General features: G+C 45.1%; 1 protein-coding gene across 1 annotated transcript in view; it reads left to right on the forward strand.

Annotated features, from left to right (window-relative positions):
* The first annotated feature begins 297 nt into the window (after positions 1-297).
* NEK10 (NIMA related kinase 10) overlaps positions 298-19,283 on the forward strand; it is a 681,202-nt gene continuing 662,216 nt past the window's right edge. Inside the window, exon 1 of the mRNA XM_069212020.1 lies at positions 298-506. The gene's annotated coding sequence lies outside the window, so the exon portion shown is untranslated. The remainder of the gene's footprint in view (positions 507-19,283) is intronic.

Here is a 19,283-nt window from a genome sequence, read left to right on the forward strand (position 1 = left end):
AAAGGGTTAAGGTAATGTGACATCACTTCCTTTGACAGCAGTAAGGTTATAGGTTGTATGATGTAATTTCCCCTACCATTTTGGTGAACCGATACCCATGAAATATTGCACAGTAGATAACAGATTTCAGCTAAAAGTCCAGCCACCCGCGTTCCTAAAGCCGAACAGACCTGTACCTGGTTCATAATTAATTCGTGTCCCTCCCTGTTGGCTTTTATTATCAAATCTGAGCGCCGGTTAAACGTCCCCCCCCCCCCCCCATCATACTCCAACGCACACCGCGCGTGACGTCACGGCGAACGACTCTGTCGTCAGCCCGTCCGAGAGCTTATGACGTCTGGCGCTGCATCCGCATTCGGAGCGTTGCTGGGCAACGGCGTATTGTTTACTCCGGTAACCCGTGGCAACATGCCTTCCCTGGCGCCGCGAAGCTGCATGGCGTGTTTATAAAGCGGATCTGGAGGGAGAAGGCGCTTAGCACGGGCTTCCCGAGGCAGGGGAGACATGTGAGTACACTCGTGGGGGGATAGTCTACCTGTTGGTGTAACTGGAAGTGACATTCCTGCACAGCTCCATGTTCTGCCCCCTGTGACGTGACACAGCGCCTTTCTGCACGGTCACCAGCTCGCAGCACATCTGTCACGCACTGCAGCTGCCTGCGCATTCCTAAAGATGCCAGGGAGACCCCGCCACAGAGGAGCTAGTGCATAATGAATTCCTTCGGGTGTGCATTCTTCCTACCAGGTGTCTATTTTATTTGTAAATTTCAGTCACGTGGGAGAGGTTTTTTTGGGTCCTTAGGTGTAGGTCTTGTAGGGAACGTGAGTGAGGTATATTTAACTACTTCCGGCACGCTTGGGGTTATTTTAGTGTTTTAATGAAAATGCTAGATTATTGTAGCCATGTAAGGGGGTGTCCCTGTCACACACTGGCGTGGTTCCTTCTGCTGAAACGAGCTAGAACTGCCTGTGGATTGATAATGGTGGGGGGGTGTAAGGGGGGAGCTGCGGTGAATGACACCTATTTCTATTATTTATTACAGGAGTTTCATAACGCGCTGTGATGTCACCTTCTGATCACTTCAGAGCGCTAGTAGCAGGGGAAGCCCTTCTATCAGTGACGTGCAACAGCTCCCTCCCGGGCCCCAAGGCCGTAAAACTTATATAACACCCGGCATGTCGATCATGCGTTGCAGTCGCAGGAATTAATTTCTGATCAGCACATGGGTAGGGAAGACGCTAGGAGTTGGTAGACGTTTTTGGGAAACACCCAGAGGATTCGGATCATGAACACATACAACTTCGGTATCGGGTGATCGCCTCACCACAGGTCATTCAGGGGCATATTTATACTCCGTTTGCGCCAAATTTGCGTCGTTTTTTCGACGCAAATTCGACGCAAAACTAACTCCATATTTATACTTTGTCGTTAGACGCGTCAAGCGCCAAAGTTCATGGAGTTAGCGTCATTTTTTTGCGTGAACACCTTCCTTGCGTTAATGATATGCAAGGTAGGCGTTCCCGTCCTAAAAAATGACTCCGATGCATATGCGTCGGATTTATACTCCTGGGCAAAAATGACGCCCAGGAGTGGGCGGGTCTAAAAAACCCGCATTAGCGCCGGATTTTAGCGCCTGGGTCAGGGCAGGCGTTAAGGGACCTGTGGGCTCAGAATGAGCCCAGAGGTGCCCTCCCCTGCCCCCAGGGACACCCCCTGCCACCCTTGCCCACCCCAGGAGGACACCCAAGGATGGAGGGACCCACCCCAGGGACATTAAGGTAAGTCCAGGTAGGTATTTTTTTATTTATTTTTTTGTGGCATATTGGGGCCTGATTTGTGCCCCCCTACATGCCACTATGCCCAATGACCATGCCCAGGGGACAGAAGTCCCCTGGGCATGGCCATTGGGCAAGGGGGCATGACTCCTGTCTTTGCTAAGACAGGAGTCATTTCAATGGGGGATGGGCGTCGTAAAAAAATGGCGCAAATCGGGTTGTGGAGATTTTTTTGCCTCAGCCTGACTTGCACCATTTGTGGACGCCCATACGCCATTTTCCCCCTACGCCGGCGCTGCCTGGTGTACGTCGTTTTTTTTAACGCACACCAGACAGCGCTGGCGGCTAACGCCGGCTAACGTCATTCAATAAATACGGCGCCCACATGGTGCTTCAGAATGGCGTTAGCCGGCGCTAATTTTTTTGACGCAAAACTGCGTTGGCGCAGTTTTGCGTCAAAAAGTATAAATATGGGCCTCAGTGTCTTCAGTCCTGACATTGCTTCAAGTCGCTGAATGTAGGCGTATTCGTCTATTTAGTTTAATGGAAGCAAGACAAGACTACAGCACCCAGAATGCATTAGGGTACACAACAACAGTGCAGCACTGGCAACTATCCATAATGAACCTGAGGGAGGTGGTCACCCTAAATAAAATGCAAAATCACAGAGAAAAAACACTGGCACGAACCAGAAAGAACCAACTGGATGCAGGACATTGTTTAATCCTTTCCCGACTTTACGGTGCCTTACTTTGCTGTAGCTCAGTCAACTTGAGTTATATTTTTCCTTAGATGAAAATATGAATCTGACGCAGCCAATCAGGAATGGGTTTTGTGAGTTCAAGGAGGCCAAGGATCACTGATCTGCAGGGCAGCGTTATTGTGTGTGCAGCAGCATTGGGGACCTTGGAGTATAAGGGGTCTTAACTTTCACTACTGTCTTTCACTACTTAACCAGCAGCAAGGCGAACATTTTCCTTGCTCACGGTGTGGTCATTAGTACCATTATTAATCCACTGCTGTTTGGCAATATGTAACATAAAGCCTTACCAATTCATACATAACAATTACCAGCGCCAGCCACTCATTGTAGGGGTAAAGACAGTGATGAGCTGAACAGTACAATTCTCCACGAGAACTACAGCAGCAGACCAGATCATGTTAACCATACAGTGTAATAATTATATTTATATAATAGGAAACGATCCTAATCCGATGTCATAATGTTTTAAAACTAGTAATGAATAATCACCAATGACCCACGTGTGCATCTAAATATACAGTAATCAAGATATCAAAGCTATTGTAATGCCCAATAAAGCATAATTGGCTTTCGCAAATAAAACCATCCTATTACAGCTATATGAATACTCAAACTACTTGTACATTTGAGACTACTGTTTGTAATATAAACAACCACACTATCGCTACACACTGAATGACATGACATAAAAATAGAGGATATTCACAACAATGAACCATAATTGTTACTAGCCTGCTACCCAAAATATACCCTCTTTTGTTGCCTATTTCTGTGTTTTATGGATCCTTTTTTAATACTTTCTAATGAATGCACATTTATTGCTGTTATCGCACACTCTTGGACCCTCAGGGCCGCTTTACTTACTTGAAAAGCATAATCACCAGGCCAGCAGAGCCTAGGTGCCAAACAGGACCATGTCATTTGTGAGACCTTCTACCAGTGCTGACAGTTTCTTCAACAGTGCATTGGTAGATTCAATGTTTAGCTTTAACTGCTTGGAGATAGCAAAGCTATGACCAAGGCTTACACACACTTTGCAGACTGAAACTTCAGACAATAGTTATATCGAAAATATAATCTGCCTTAAAGCTACCAATATATATTGATACCATGTAACAATATAGACCTTTTTTCCGAAATTTACCCACGAATACCGACATTCATTTTTGGCAGATAAGCTATTTTTTTCCACCAATAAAAACGTATTTTCTGAAAATATACTTATAAATGAAAGAACTTGCCTCCCAGAATTGCATATTGTCTATCATTTACTCTAACATTTTACTATCTGCTATGGTTCCTGGCCAATGTTGGCTTTAATTCCCTTAGATTTGTCATCGACCTTTGGCACAGTCAACCACATCTTACTTACTTGCCTAGAGGCCTAATGTAATATTAGTTCAGATTTTGTATTTAATTATTATTTACATAAAGTATTTATATATAGAGTGGCCAAACAATACAGAACTGTCTCAGTGTAGTGGGATGTGTGACGCAACGTGGCAAATATGAAGTCAAGCAGAGGAAGAGTAATGATTCAGAAGGCAGGAAAGTCTTGACGATGCCGATTGAGTAGTCTTAGGCACCTGGCTGTGAAAACAGTTCTGTGACGGATCAAAGTAGGAATTAACTTGCAGCATCCGCCCATAGGAAGTGCAGGGAAGGTGAGTCTTTAGGGAGATTACACACTTTAGGAAGAATCTTTCCAATCTCATTAGCGAGGAAGAACATTTCTAAGAGACTGGTCCTGTACCCAAAGATAAATACTCAAAAAATCGTATTCGCATGGGGGAACCCACAACTAGTACATTAGCAGAGGAGAATCTGATGCAAGGGGAGTGGTACACCTGGAAAGGTTTATAAAGTTAACCAGGCTCACATCAATGAGCAATTTTCTGAAAAATGCACAGGTTTTACATTGGTATCTCATTTTGATATGTAGTCAATATACAGGACATGATGTGATCCCTGCACCTAGGACCACTTAAGAGCCTCGCTGCATGGTTTTGAGTTATTTGGATTTTCTCACTCCAGTTAAGAAGAGCAGTAAAGGGTAGATGCAGTAGTCCTTCATGAATAACGTCACTGGCAGAATTAGAACAATCTTTTGTTGGAAAATTGTGAATTGTAGAGAAGGAAGGGTGCATTAAAGGAGATGTAACTGGGGAAGAACCTTTACTAACAAACAGATTTGAACCTTCTCCATGGAGTATGGAGGCTGACCCACAGTTAAACACTAGGCAAAAGGTAGATGTGAAGAGTTGACTCAGCCAAGAAGCATGATTTCTGTCTTTGAATGTTGTACATTTTGATTCGTCAAACATTGTTCTTGCTTCTCACAATTCGTAATTTGGTTGTGAATTCCAGAACCTTCTCCATTTTCAAGAAAATCTGTGTATCATCCAGATAAATATAAAGTACAATTTTGGCATCTAGAGTGTTTGCTAGAGCAGCCATGTATATATTGAAAAGGCATGAAGATGAGTCTCCACAAGTGGTGGGATGAACATCAAAGATGTGGACCCATCTTGACTGGGTGGAAACGGTTTGATATTGCAAGCTGATCAAGTAGCTGACAATGTTCAGTGGTGTTGAATGGCTTAGAGCAGTCCTAATGTAACAGGGCACTGGCTTGGCCTTTGCCTCTTGCAGTGAGTATCTCTTTTCTCATGTTGAGGAATGCAATTTCTGTGCCTTATTGTGGGCAGAAGCCAGACTGGAAGTCACTCAACAAGCAATTGTATTCAAGATGTAATGACAGTTGAGAGGTGATTGCATGATCAAGATAATTCCCTAAGCAGGGAAAACCAGAGATGTGTGTGTAGTTTGACAAGTCTACAGGTCCACACGTTTTTTTAGGAAAATGGGGTTAGGAATTAGTTTTTCATTCTTCTCAGATTTTCACCAGAGGAGAGTCGGTCACTGATGTTATGTCAATTTGTATAGCGCACTAATTACCCGTGAGGGTAAACAGGTGCTTGGGCAGGTGTGTGGTTCCCTCGGTGCTTATTAGAAAAGCTAGGTCTTCAGCTTCTTGCAGAATTCAAGAATTTGGGACGAGGGTTTGATGTGTTGAGGGTGGTCGTTCCTTGTTTTGGGTCTGATGCAGGAGAAAGAGCGATCTCCTGCCTTGCTTTTGCAGAATGTGCAAGTGAGTGAGGTAGAGCATAGGTGTTTGTCGGGCTAGTGAAAATGTATGTGGCTGTTAAGGTATGCTGGTTCTATGTTGTGCAAAGCTTTATATGTGTGCATGAGAAGTTGGGGAGCCAGTGAAACTTCCTCAGGTGTAGTGCGGTTTAATGTGGGTGCGGCGCGGGAGGTCAAACATGAGTATTACGGTGGAATTCTGGTCTAAAGTCTGTAGGAGTTGTTTGGAGGTTTCAGCCAGCCTAGAGGGTGTTGCCATAGTCCAGCCTGCTGGTGATGAGTGCTTGTGTGACCGTCCATCTGGGGTTCTGTGGCAGCCATTTGAAGATCATTTGCAACAAGCATAGGATGTGGCAGGAGGAAGTGCTCACTGCATTGACTTGAATTTACGTTGAGCTTGTCGCTTAGGATGAGTCCTAAGTTTATTACGAAGTCTGTGGCAGTGAGTGTTGGTCCTAGCTCTGTAGGCCACCTGGTGGAGTCCCATGAGGGAGCTCTTGTTGCCAAAGAACACAACTTCAGAGCTGAGCTTGATGAGTAAAGTGATCATAACTGTTAAAGTTGTGATGGCCAAATTGACAGATTCGGCATTGGAAATGTCTGCAAGAGGAGCCAATTTTTCAAGGGTGTCAAGATCTCAATGTAATTGGGCTTCAGGGCTGAGGAATCGAAAGATGGTGAGAGGTTGGGAACATGAGGCATGAGGAAGGGTAACAATAGAGATGGATAAATATAATTTCGTATTGTAGACATCTTGCTGGAAAAGAGTTAAATTAATTTATCAAAACATGGTTTAAAGGGCTCAACAGCTGGGCACCTAGGCTTTGGTGCTGCAAGTTCTTTAAAATTTCTAAACAATTTGTTTGAGGAATTTTCAGCTTTGTTGACTCTGACATTAATGTAGGTTTTTTTGGCATTTACGATTGCAGTTTTGTGACCTAAGTTTGAACTCTGCTGAGAATAAAATCTGGTTGCAAAAGAAATTTCAACCATATTCTCTCTAAAACTTGAACCTTCGTTTTCAGAACAAGAATGTCCTCATTTTACCATTCTTGAGTGGGGCCTGGTTATTGAGCAAAAAGCTAGCGTAGGATTACAGGTGAGATGGAACAGCTAGTTGTGAGTTTGAAGCTAGAAACTCTTGACTGTGTAGGGCAAGCAGGAAGCTATCAGCCCACAGACTACAAGTGCAAATTCTTGTAAGGTGCAGACAATAGAAATGTTGTTTTATGTGCAGAGTGCCTTTTGTCAAAGGTGGAGAAATGGATGTTGCACAGCCCATTCCAGGAATGTTGTTTGTTTCCCAAGCTTGAAAGATCTGAGATCCACAAAAATATCCGAATTAGTGTGTGACCATCTATGTACCTGGTAATGTTTTGAAAGTGACCATTGGGTTGCTGCACGGTTCCTAACTTCTTTCTATCGGTGCCAGTCTACAATCTTTGCCGACTCTGCTTGACCTCGCTCAACCCAGATGTTATCTGTATACCAATGACATCAGATTAATATATTGATTGCTACTGAATCAAATAGTCAATGCCCCCTCAATAACTTTCTCAAGTACAACATTTGATGTCTCTCCTTCACAGTCATTACTGTAACGGTGTGTATCCAGATGTGCCTTTAAAAAAAAATGAGTGCACTTCTAAGACCTCAGAACTATGTCAGCGCACTTGTTCTGGTCCCTAAATAATCAATGCACATCTCTTCTGTCCTTTGATTAGAACATTGGATTCCAGTCAAACAAAGGGTTGATTTTTAAAACTCTCTGCATAGTCCACAATCCTTACGTTAGTAAGCTCCTCAGTTAAACAACAATCTTTTTCCCCTTATCATTTGAGCAGACACTTAACATCAGCCTCTCAGAACCTATTGTGACTGCTACTGACTTGACTCATATTGGGAAACATTTCTGCTTACTCATTGTTTTCCCTTTCAAACTCATTGTCTTTTCTTCTGTCATAAGTTGACTAAAGAATTCTATAAACTAATGATCCACCTCTTTCACCAAGCTTTGATACTTCCGTTTAAGTATTATATCTGTTTTATATTTCCTCTTTCTTCCCTTTGACCCGAGCAAGAACTCTGAAGCAAACTTGATTGAATTACTGCTTCACAAAAAAAACATAAACATTTAAAATAATGTGGTGTGAGAATTTATTTTGAACAATTCTTGTTCTACCTTAGCAATGTTGGATTTGTATATACTGGGATTATGACTTGTACCTTAAGTTTTAGTAGCCACCCTCTGATTCATCTGTTGTGTATCAAGGGTATTATGCCAATCCCACTGCAGTTTGAGGAAAACCGAATTGGTCCTGGGCAAAAAGGTGTTCTAGCCCTCACAACATTAATGTACATCCTTAACACTCACTGAATTTCATGCATATCTACCCTCCCCTTGAGCTTTTTTTCCAAGGGGAAGCTTTTCCGCAAAGGAGTACTTGATTTTCTTTTAAATGTTGTTGTGGATTCTACTCTGTCTACCACCAGTGCCTCTTTACCACTTAATGTGGACCAGACCAATGTGTGAACAGATTTCATACATTGAAGGCTTGACATAATTTCCTCCAGCATTGTGCCTTCAACAGGTTCACATGCTTGAATCATTCACAGTTGTCAAGTTTGGAGTCTCACAATAATTTGCAACAGCAATAAAGAGCATTGAAATGCTTAGAGTCAATATTTGTTTAGTAGCATGTTCGTCTCATTGAAAGGAGGAGAAGGTATTTTGACCTTCGCTCCCTGTCAAACACCAATCTTCTAATGATGGTTCCTGATCGTCTTTTTTTCTCCAAGGTAAGGCCTTTATCTCTTAAAGACTTTTTCCTGATCCAGAACTGATAGTGACTGGAACACGAGGAGGCCAATTAGGGATTCAGAGGGGAAAAAAACAATTTCTGAAAAAAACCTCTTGAAACAGGCAAAGATGAAAGCATGAAAAATTAGCTGGCAAACCGGACCTTGGAAGAAAAGAAAAAGAAGTCAAGAGTACACAAATGAGCAACCCAAACAGATATAAATATTGTGATGCATCAAATTTCTTTCGCAGCTGATTTAAATACTAAAATATCATATCATTACCTGGAAGCAGTTTCTCCATCTTGGTCTGGTTTGGGAATCAAAAAGTAAGAAGAATCCCTTCCCCAAAGTAAAAAATGAAAAGGATCTGCATTTGTTTAAAAAGACTGGATTGGGAGCTGTAGGAAGTTGGCTCTGTATGCACTATTTCAAAGTAAGGAATAGTATGCACAGAGTGCAAGGGTTCCCCTTAGAGGTAAGATAGTGGCAAAAAGAGATAATTCTAATGCTCTATTTTGTGGTAGTGTGGTCGAGCAGTAGGCTTATCAAAGGGGTAGTGTTAAGCATTTGTTGTACATACACAAGCAATAAATGAGGAACACACACTCAGAGTCAATTCCAGGCCAATAAGTTTTTGTATAGAAAAATATCTTTTCTTAGTTTATTTTAAGAACCACAGGTTCAAGATTTACATGTAATACTTCAAATGAAAGGTATAGCAGGTAGGTACTTTAGGAACTTTGAATTGGCAAAATAGCATATACACTTTTCACATAAATCACATATAGCTATTTTAAAACTAGACACAGTGCAATTTTCAACAGTTCCTAGGGTGAGTAAGAGTTTGTTAGTTTTTGCAGGTAAATAAACCACCTATGGGGTTCAAGTTTGGGTCCAAGGTAGCCCACCGTTGGGGGTTCAGAGCAACCCCAAAGTTACCACACCAGCAGCTCAGGGCCGGTCAGGTGCAGAGGTCAAAGTGGTGCCCAAAACGCATAGGCTTCAATGGAGAAGGGGGTGCCCCAGTTCCAGTCTGCCAGCAGGTAAGTACCCACGTCTTCGGAGGGCAGACCAGGGGGGTTTTGTAGGGCACCGGGGGGGACACAAGTCCACACAGAAAGTACACCCTCAGCAGCACGGGGGCGGCCGGCTGCATTATGCCAACACGCGTCAGGTTTTCAATAGGTTTCAATGGGAGACCAAGGGGTCTCTTCAGCGATGCAGGCAAGGGGGGGGGGGGTCCTCGGGGTAGCCACCACCTGGGCAAGGGAGAGGGCCTCCTGGGGGTCACTCCTGCACTGGAGTTCGGATCCTTCAGGTCCTGGGGGCTGCGGGTGCAGAGTCTTTACCAGGCGTCGGGATCTGAGAAGCAGGCAGTCGCGGTCAGGGGGAGCCTCGGGATTCCCTCTGCAGGCATCGCTGTCGGGGCTCAGGGTGGGCAACTCTGGCTACTCACAGTCTCGCAGTCGCTGGGGAGTCCTCCCTGAAGTGTTTGTTCTCCACAAGTCGAGCCGGGGGCGTTGGGTGCATAGTGGCAAGTCTCACGCTTCCGGCGGGAAACGCAAGTTGTTTCAAAGTTGCAGTCTTTGGTGAACAGGGCCGTTGTCCTCAGGAGTTTCTTGGTCCTTCTAGATCAGGGCAGTCCTCTGAAGATTCAGAGGTCGCTGGTCCCTGGGGGAAGCGTCGCTGGAGCAGTGTCTTTAGAAGTGGGGAGACAGGCCGGTAGAGCTGGGGCCAAAGCAGTTGGTGTCTCCCTCTTCTCTGCAGGGTTTTTCAGCTTAGCAGTTCTCTTCTTCTTAGGTTGCAGGAATCTGAGTTCCTAGGTTCTGGGAAGCCTTTAAATATTTAAGGGTGTGTTTAGGTCTGGGGGGTTAGTAGCCAATGGCTACTAGCCCTGAGGGTGGGTACACCCTCTTTGTGTTTCCTCCCAAGGGGAGGGGGGCACATTCCTTTCCCTATTGGGGGAATCCTCCATCTGCAAGATGGAGGATTTCTAAAAGTCAGAGTCCCCTCAGCTCAGGACACCTGAGGGGCTGTCCTGACTGGCCAGTGACTCCTCCTTGTTTTTCTCATTATCTCCTCCGGCCTTGCCGCCAAAAGTGGGGCCGTGGCCGAAGGGGGCGGGCAACTCCACTAGCTGGAGTGCCCTGTGGTGCTATAAAAAAGGGGGTGAGCCTTTGAGGCTCACCGCCAGGTGTTACAGTTCCTGCAGGGGGAGGTGTGAAGCACCTCCACCCAGTACAGGCTTTGTTACTAGCCACAGAGTGACAAAGGCACTCTCCCCATGTGGCCAGCAACATGTCTCTAGTGTGGCAGGCTGCTAAAACCAGTCAGCCTACACGGATAGTCGGTTTAGGTTTCAGGGGGCACCTCTAAGGTTCCCTCTGGGGTGTTTGTTACAATAAAATGTACACTTGCATCAGTGTGCATTTATTGTGCTGAGAAGTTTGATACCAAACTTCACAGTTTTCAGTGTAGCCATTATGGTGCTGTGGAGTTCGTGTTTGACAGACTCCCAGACCATATACTCTTATGGCTACCCTGCATTTACAATGTCTAAGGTTTTGCGTAGACACTGTAGGGGCACAGTGCTCATGCAATGGTGCCCTCACCTATGGTATAGTGCACCCTGCCTTAGGGCTGTAAGGCCTGCTAGTGGGGTGACTTATCTATACTGCATAGGCAGTGTGAGGTTGGCATGGCACCCTGAGGGGAGTGCCATGTTGACTTACTCATTTTGTCCTCACTAGCACACACAAGCTGGCAAGCAGTGTCTGTGCTGAGTGAGGGGTCCCCAGGGTGGCATAAGTCATGCTGCATCCCTTAGAGACCTTCCCTGGCATCAGGGCCCTTGGTACCAGGGGTACCAGTTACAAGGGACTTATCTGGATGCCAGGGTGTGCCAATTGTGGAAACAAAAGTACAGGTTAGGGAAAGAACACTGGTGCTGGGGCCTGGTTAGCAGGCCTCAGCACACTTTCAAATCAAAACTTAGCATCAGCAAAGGCAAAAAGTCAGGGGGTAACCATGCCAAGGAGGCATTTCCTTACACAAGCCAAGAATGTCAAACTGGTAAATCAAGTGCAGGGAGGACCCTGTGAGTGAGGCCGGATACGCAGCACTGAGTGTTCTTGGTGCTGGGCTTGCATTGCCACCTGTGTCAGAACTGGGCAGACACCTAAGCAGATCAAGCTGGGCAATATAAGAGAATTTGTGACACTCCCACTAGAAGACCACATCTTGAAAGAATCTGTTAGGACTGCCATGCCTGCACCCTCTAAAGCACACAACAAAGTGTAATTTGAATACTACTAGATCAAAAATGCCCCTGAACTCGCCTTCTGTTGAAGATCTGCCATCAACTTCATTGGAACCCTCACAGAAGAACTCAAAAATTCTACACAAATTTCAAAAACCTCATCTGAGGATAAGGAAAAGCAAGCTTTCCAGTCAAAGAGGTGTTGATGACTGAACCCATCATCCAGCTCATTGTTGGACTCTGTTGACGGGATCCTTGTCAGTGGCTACACCAATGTCAAGTCATTGACCTAGGATGCCCTCATCTGCAAAAGCTCTGCAGCCTCTGCATGGATAATGACACTACTGTTGATGACCTGTCCTTCAAAGTCATTGTTCATCTCTTCATTATTGGCACTGTGGATATCGATAGTGATGTGGATGCCAGTCTACACAGCACCATCAACATCCAACCTGCCATTGAGCAGATCATGTTTTGTTGTAAGTTTAGGGTGAAGGTTCAAATCAGAATCTTTAGCATCTCCTTTGATGGCTCAACTTGTATCACAAGGGTGACACCCTGCGGAACATGAAATATCGTACAGAGACTAGTCAATATTCCACAGTTTTGCTATCAGCAACCTTGTCATGGTATTATGCGTCTCAGAAAGACCGCGATCAGCAGACTTTACTAACTATACCAGTACTAGCAGATGCAGCTGCAACAACCTTACTTTTATTAGTTGCTCTATCCCCAGTTGCTTTCCAGATCAACATCCAAGTTGTCCTACTCCAAACAACTAAGCATCAGTTCCAAGACTCTATCACAGGACACATCTAGAAGACACTAACAAGTCACCAAATGCCCCATCACTAACGATTGTATTTCCACCTGTTCCAGTAAACAACGTTCCGTCATATCTGACATGGTGGATAGGACCTTATCCAGCAAAGACACACTCTCACCTTAATTGAGAGCATCTTCAAACTCTCCTCAAAGTGAGATCATACCGGTGCATCACTCTTCTTCTGACTGAGTTCCTCAACATGCTCTAGAGCAGTGCATCCCAAATCTTTTAGAACCACATCCCAGTTTTTAGAACAGCAAATGTTTGTGACCCACCTAGCTGTAATGGGCATTAGGTGGGGTAATTTTTTAATATAACTGCAATTGTTTGTAAATGTCACAACCTTGACTATGCCCAAGATATTGATCTGCCCATAAAAGTGGCAGGTGATGAACAGCACTGGAGTCTGGACCTGAAACATTTTTCAGAGTGAGATACTGGCCTGTGGCATCCGTTCAGTAAAATCAGAGGGCTTCTGAAAAATATTGGTGTCGATAATAGATAGTTTAGCAAGTTTGAGAAACCCATTCTGCACTAGGGTGTGGGGTAAGGAGTAATATCATTTTTTTGTGTTAAATTAAGGCCCAGTGTGCATTTTGGGCTTCATATGAATATATATGTTTTACAGTTTTTTTTAGCATGAACCAGGCAGCAACAAATACTTAAAGGTTTAGCCAGGGTCTTGCTTGGGAATACTTGCAAGGATTTGTTTTAAAACTAAACTTAGGGACTTTTGTCAGAAACTTTGCGTTCATGCACAAACAGGGCTAATCATTTTAAATATATTACTTTCATACTGACAAGGAATTTTGTGACCCATCAGTGGATCTCGAGACAGTTTGGGGAAAAATGCTGCTCTAGAAAGTTATCCTTGGGGGCATGCCTATATTGCAGCAAAACAAATGGTTCTGTTCAAGATTTTATCCTGTCAAGAAAAAATTAAGGAGATTGGTTTCTAATCGTAAACTGGATCAACTGAACCAGTGTCTAAAGGGACAATTTTTTTGTTTTTTTGTTGCATAAACGTCTCTAGCTACTTCAAGACAAACAAAATAATAACATCACTGGATTTGCTGGATATATAGTTTTATACTCCCAAATATCCAGGCACTGCCCATTGCAACGGTCCGAGTGGCCCGTTAGCATTGTTAATTGAAGCTGTTCAGAATAAAGTCCACTGCACAAAGGTAAGAATAGTGCTTGGTGTCGGTGGCTGCCTTTCTGACATGTTAAGACCACCAGGTCTCCCTTTACCCGTCTGATTGTTTGGTCAACAGCAAGTCAATTTGTGTGCTGGAGTTGTCCCAGATGGCTTGTCTCCAGCTGTTAATAGACCAAGGCTAACTCTGAAGGAAGAAACATTATTTATAGACCTTGGGCCTTCCCTCTGGGCATCTCCTAATGGTTCAATCTACTGTGCAACAGCTCCAGAACATGGCATCGAATTTGGTCTGGTTCTACTAGTCGCTCTCTGAGATGATGGACTCCTGAATTCTGCTGATTCCATTTCCCCACCTCTGCATGTGACCGCTACATGAAAAACTTGGGAAAAATGCCTTCATAGTTCAGACTCCTTCAACAGCAAGATCCAGATAATTTTCCAGATAAAAAGATCGTTCTCATGGTGGTCTAGAGGCGCCACATTTCAACAGGAGATCCTATTCCAGGTACCAGATGTTCATTTCATTTTGAGGACGGATGCATTGATGGAGGTTTGGAGTATAACCTGCCAAAGCTGTTTACTAAGCAATGGTGGCTGACGCATGAAGGGCAGCTCCACATTAGTGTTCTAAAACTCAGATCCCTCCTGGGCCTGCAAGCATTCTTTCCAAGAATTTGAGACTCATTGGTGTTGAAAGGGACTGACATCACTGTCTTGATGTTCTATGTCAGCATAGCTGAAGAAACATAATCCCTGATCCTGTTAGAGGAAATCCATCAGCTTTGTAACTGGGGCACTGATGGTGGAACACTTGTCAGCTGTTGGGAACAATTGAGCCAGTACATTCAGCAGGTTAAGAGGAGCGTGCTCAAGTGGATGCTGAATCTGAAGCATCCGGGCAAGATGTTGTGCTGCAGGAGGAATCCACTACTGGGTCTTTATGCCCTAGTGAACAAAATACTAGTTCTACTCCAGCAGGCCTTGGCAACTGGGATCAGTGTTTGCCTTTTCAGCCACATGGTACTGGATATTTACACATGATGTTCTCTCGTTTCCCTTTATTCTGGGGACGATCAGTAAATTATACTAGTATCTTGTAGAATCATTTTGAACTCCCCTTTGTGGTCAAACCTATACTGGTTCAGTGACCTGCAACAGCTGGAAGCTCCATACACACTTCTGGTCACATAAAACCCCCTTCTCTGCAAATGCCAAGGCCAACCCCTCCATCACAACCCAACATCATTGAACTTGACAGGTTGGCTCAAGACACCTCAAGTTTCAGAACTAGACACTCTGGGGGTGATTCTGACCTTGGCGGTCTTTTCGCAAGACCGCCGAGTTACCGCCGCGGTAAAGACCGCCGACCGCGGCGGTATGCCGCGGCGCGTATTCCGACCGCTGGGAGCGTTCCGCCGGAAAACCGCCAGCAGCCACACTGGCGGTCGGCGGGAAAGTGGAGACTGGTCAACCTCCACCGCCACGCCAGCAGAACACCGCCCACAGAATTACGACCCACATTTCTGTGTGGCGGTCTTCTGTTGGCGGTCACGTCCCTATGGCTCCCGTCGCCTCCCGGAGGACCAACGCAAGGTAAGTTGATCGTCCGTGAGGGGAGGGGGTGGGGGGGGTGTTGTGTGATGTGTGCGTGCATGGGGGTGTGTAGAGGGGGTGTGTGAGTGCGTGCATGCGGGCGGGGGGTGCTGCTGTGCCTATGGGCAATGTGTGTAGTTCGGCGGGTGCGCATGTTGGCATGTATGTGTGCGGGTATGTGCCCCCGTTGTGTATGTGTGTGTGTAGGGGGTGTGCATATGTGCATGTTGGGGGTGCGTGCATGTCAGGGTGCGTGTATGTGCATGTCGGGGTGGGGGGGGCAGGGGGTTTGTAACATCTCTGGGGGGTGGCAGGGGGTGGAGGGTGTGGGGGGGGGACTCGTGGGGGGTGGGGGAGACCCCTATCAGTGCCAGGGATGGAATTCCCTGGCCCCGATAGTGCCTACCGCCATGGTTCGCATGGCGGTTCCCGACCGCCAAAAACCGCGGCGGTAAGCAGGGTCATGATGCGGTTGGCGGTCTTGGGTCGACCGCCGGGCCGGAGTGCGCAAACTCCAGCCCGTCGGTCATGACCGCCGTGGCGGTCGGAGTGGGAAAGTGGCGGTCGATCGCGGCGGTGACCGCCGCGGTCAGAATGCCATTTTTTGGACCGCCGGTCTGTTCGCGGTCCGACCGCCGCCTCTCCGCCGACCGCCGGGGTTAGAATGAGGGCCTCTGTGTTAGCAAATTCTAAACTAGGGAAGACTCTCATCCACAATTAAAACACACCAAGCCAAATGGAAGATATTCTGGGTAGGTTCTCCTTGCAGGGCTTGCACACAATATTGTCCGAACTACACCAGGTATTGCCTTAATTACTTGATCTTTTGTAACTGGGACTCAAATACAGCGCTGTCAGAATTTAGTTTGCAGAAAATGTAGGTTTGTTAAACATGCCTTCACAGAATTGTCTTTAAGAGTTTAAATCCTGTTTAGGGATTATCCATGGGTGTTTCAACTTCCCTGTATGTGGAAGATTAATACAGTCCTGTTGCAACTAATGAGGAGCCCGTTTGAACTGCTTCATCTGGTGAAGCTGAAATATGTCTTTTTAAAGTGAGTAGCCCTGCTGGTGCTCATGTCAGCTGGGAGGGTCAACAAGCTGTAGCCCTTAATTTTCAAGTAACCTTCCTCATGTTTCACAAGGAGTGATTCTATATATTTATGCCAAATTCATGCCTATGGTACCTATTGACTTCCACCTAAATAAGCCAGGGTCTTTCTTCTAGAATCCTACTAGTGTGTTGAAAAGGTCACAACACTTATTGGACATTTACAGGTGCTTAACCTACTTCATTAAGTAACCTGAATCATTTAGGTGCACAGACCAGCTCTTCATCTCTTTTGTAGATCCAAGTAGAAGTTGTCCCCTTTCTACTCAGGGATTGTGAGCTGGATAGCGAGTGCGGCGAACGTTTAGCCTCACTGAAGCCAAGCATCCCACCTAGTGGTTAGAGCTCATTCAGTAAGAACTGTGGCAGTTATGGCAGTCCTCTAAACTAGGGTATTGCTAGTGGACATCTGCAGAGCAGCGACATGGAAGAGATGTCACACCGTTACAAATCATTACTGTTTCAAAGTAAACCTTATTGGATACATTTGGAGTACTTTTCAATAAGGGGTATATGCTAATGTTAGGCCTGACAGCCTTAGGGTGGTCTCCCCCCCCCCAACTTTTTGCCTATCTCCTCCACTTTTCTGACTTGGATGTTGCTGGTATTAGGACTTGGTGTACTTTACCCCAGCTAACCAGTGTTAAAGTGCTTGTGCTCCCTCCCCTAAACATGGTAATATTGGCATCTCTCCAGTTGGCATATTTAATTTACTTAAGTCCCTAGTAAATTGTACTATGTGTACCCAGGGCCTGTAAATTAACTGCTAACAGTGGGTCTGCAGCACTGATTGTACCACCCACTTAAGTAGCTCCTTAACCATGTCTCAGGCCTGCAATTTACAGAACCTGTGTGTGCAGATTTACACTGCCTTGTCGACCTGGCAAAATGACTTTTTTTTGCCAGGACTAAATGTTCCCTTTTGATACATATAAGTCACCTCTAAGGTAGGTCCTGAGCAACCTAGGTGGCAGGGTGCTGTGTATTTAAAAGACAGGACATGTACTTTATAAAGGTAGTGAGAAACCCTAAAGTTGTTTTTCACTAGTGCTAGGTTTCTCTCTCCCATAGGATAATATTGTGATTACCATGTTATATTTTATTAGTGTAATTTCTAATTGTGAATGATAGACTTTCAAATGTGGTGTCTCTAGAATCGCAATTTTAAAACCAAACTTAAGGTGACGTCAGATTTTAATTTTAAATTGCAATTCTGAAAATGGCACTTTTAGAAAGTTGGCATTTTCCCACTTTAGTCATTTGATGCCTTCTGCCTGTCTCTGATCACATGTCTGAGGTGGGTGACACCTGGGCTTTGTGTGTTCTCCCTACACAACCACACACAGTGGTAGCTTAGGTGTGACTTCATGGGCCATCCTGGCAGGATGGGAGGGAGAAGCTGGACCCAGTCTCATGCCTGAAAAGGCTTTGTTCTGTCCCCAAATTAAGGGCTACGTACACCCCTACCGTGAATCTGGAGCCAGGGCAGGAAGGACAGGGCTTCTGTGAACTCCAATGGCCTGTCTTCGAAGTCTCCCCCACTTCAAAGGCACCACTGGGAATAAGAACTGGACCTCATACACCACTACTTCATTACACTTCTGGACCTGTGGATACTCTGCCAGGGAGAAGGATTGCTGTGCTGCTGAAGGACTTCCTCTCTGCTGGATTGCAGTCTGCTGGACCCCTGCTTTTCTGACCTGCTGCCCTCTGCCTGGGTGAGAAGGACTGAATCCACACAGCGCTCCACAACCAGAATTTAAGGTACTTTGGTTCAGTGGGCCCAAACTATGTCCCTGTAGCTGGCCCACGTTTCAGCAAGGTCGGCTTGAAAGTTTGACTTTGTTCCGGTCCGGCGCGACCAGATATCCCCATAGCACTTTTTGCTCCTTGGAGCTGTTTTTATCTAAAACATTGAAATTCAATATCTCCAGTTCTGCTTACTGTATTTTTGTCATTTTTGTCTTATTTTATTTATTAAATTCAGATTTATTTTTCTAACCTGGTGGGGTGTTTTCATTGTTTTACTGTTTGAAGTGTTGCACAAATAATTTACACATTGCCTCTAAGTCAAGTCTCACTGTTCTGTGCCAAGCTACCCCAGGGTGAGCACAGGTTAATTTAGGGTTTGCTTGTGCCGTACCCCGACTAGGATTGTGGTTGCTGCTTGGCCAGGACTTACACCTGTCTCAACCAACAACCGAATTTCTAACAGCTACTAAACACTGGTTTTAAACATTTAGGGGCAGAGTTATCATCATCCCAGTTTGCATTTCCTAAATAGCTATTTTTAAGAAATCGCTTTTTAAGAAATGCAAAATGAGGTGTATGAAAATTGCGATTCGGTAATAGCAAATTTCTTAAAAATTGAAATCTCTATTAACGAATCGCAATTAGGGAATGGGACTCCATTCATCCCTATGTGCCTGTAGGACCGTAGGTGCGAATGGTTTTGCATTAACTAATTTGCGAATTCCTGTTAGGAATTTGCAAATTACGTAATGCAAACCTCAGGGTGCTGGGGGCCTAAGGCCCCCTATGATGCACCCCCAAAAAATATTTGTGGACATGTAGGGCATGTGTGCACTACATGTCATTCTTAAAAATGCATTTACCATGCATTTTTAAAAATTGCACATGTTTACCACCAAACTGGATTTGGTGGTAATTGCATTTCCTAAATGCCCAATTCACATTTAGGAACTGCATGATACATGTGCTTTGGAAATCGCAAATAGGAATTCCCTATTTGCGATTTCCTATTTAGAGAGTCCCAATTTGCGATTCCCTAAATGGAGTCACAATTTCAGGGAATCCCTATTTTTGCTATTCTTTGAAATTGCAC

The sequence above is a fragment of the Pleurodeles waltl genome, chromosome 10 (assembly GCF_031143425.1).
Source record: "Pleurodeles waltl isolate 20211129_DDA chromosome 10, aPleWal1.hap1.20221129, whole genome shotgun sequence".
NCBI classification, from domain to species: Eukaryota; Metazoa; Chordata; class Amphibia; order Caudata; family Salamandridae; genus Pleurodeles; species Pleurodeles waltl.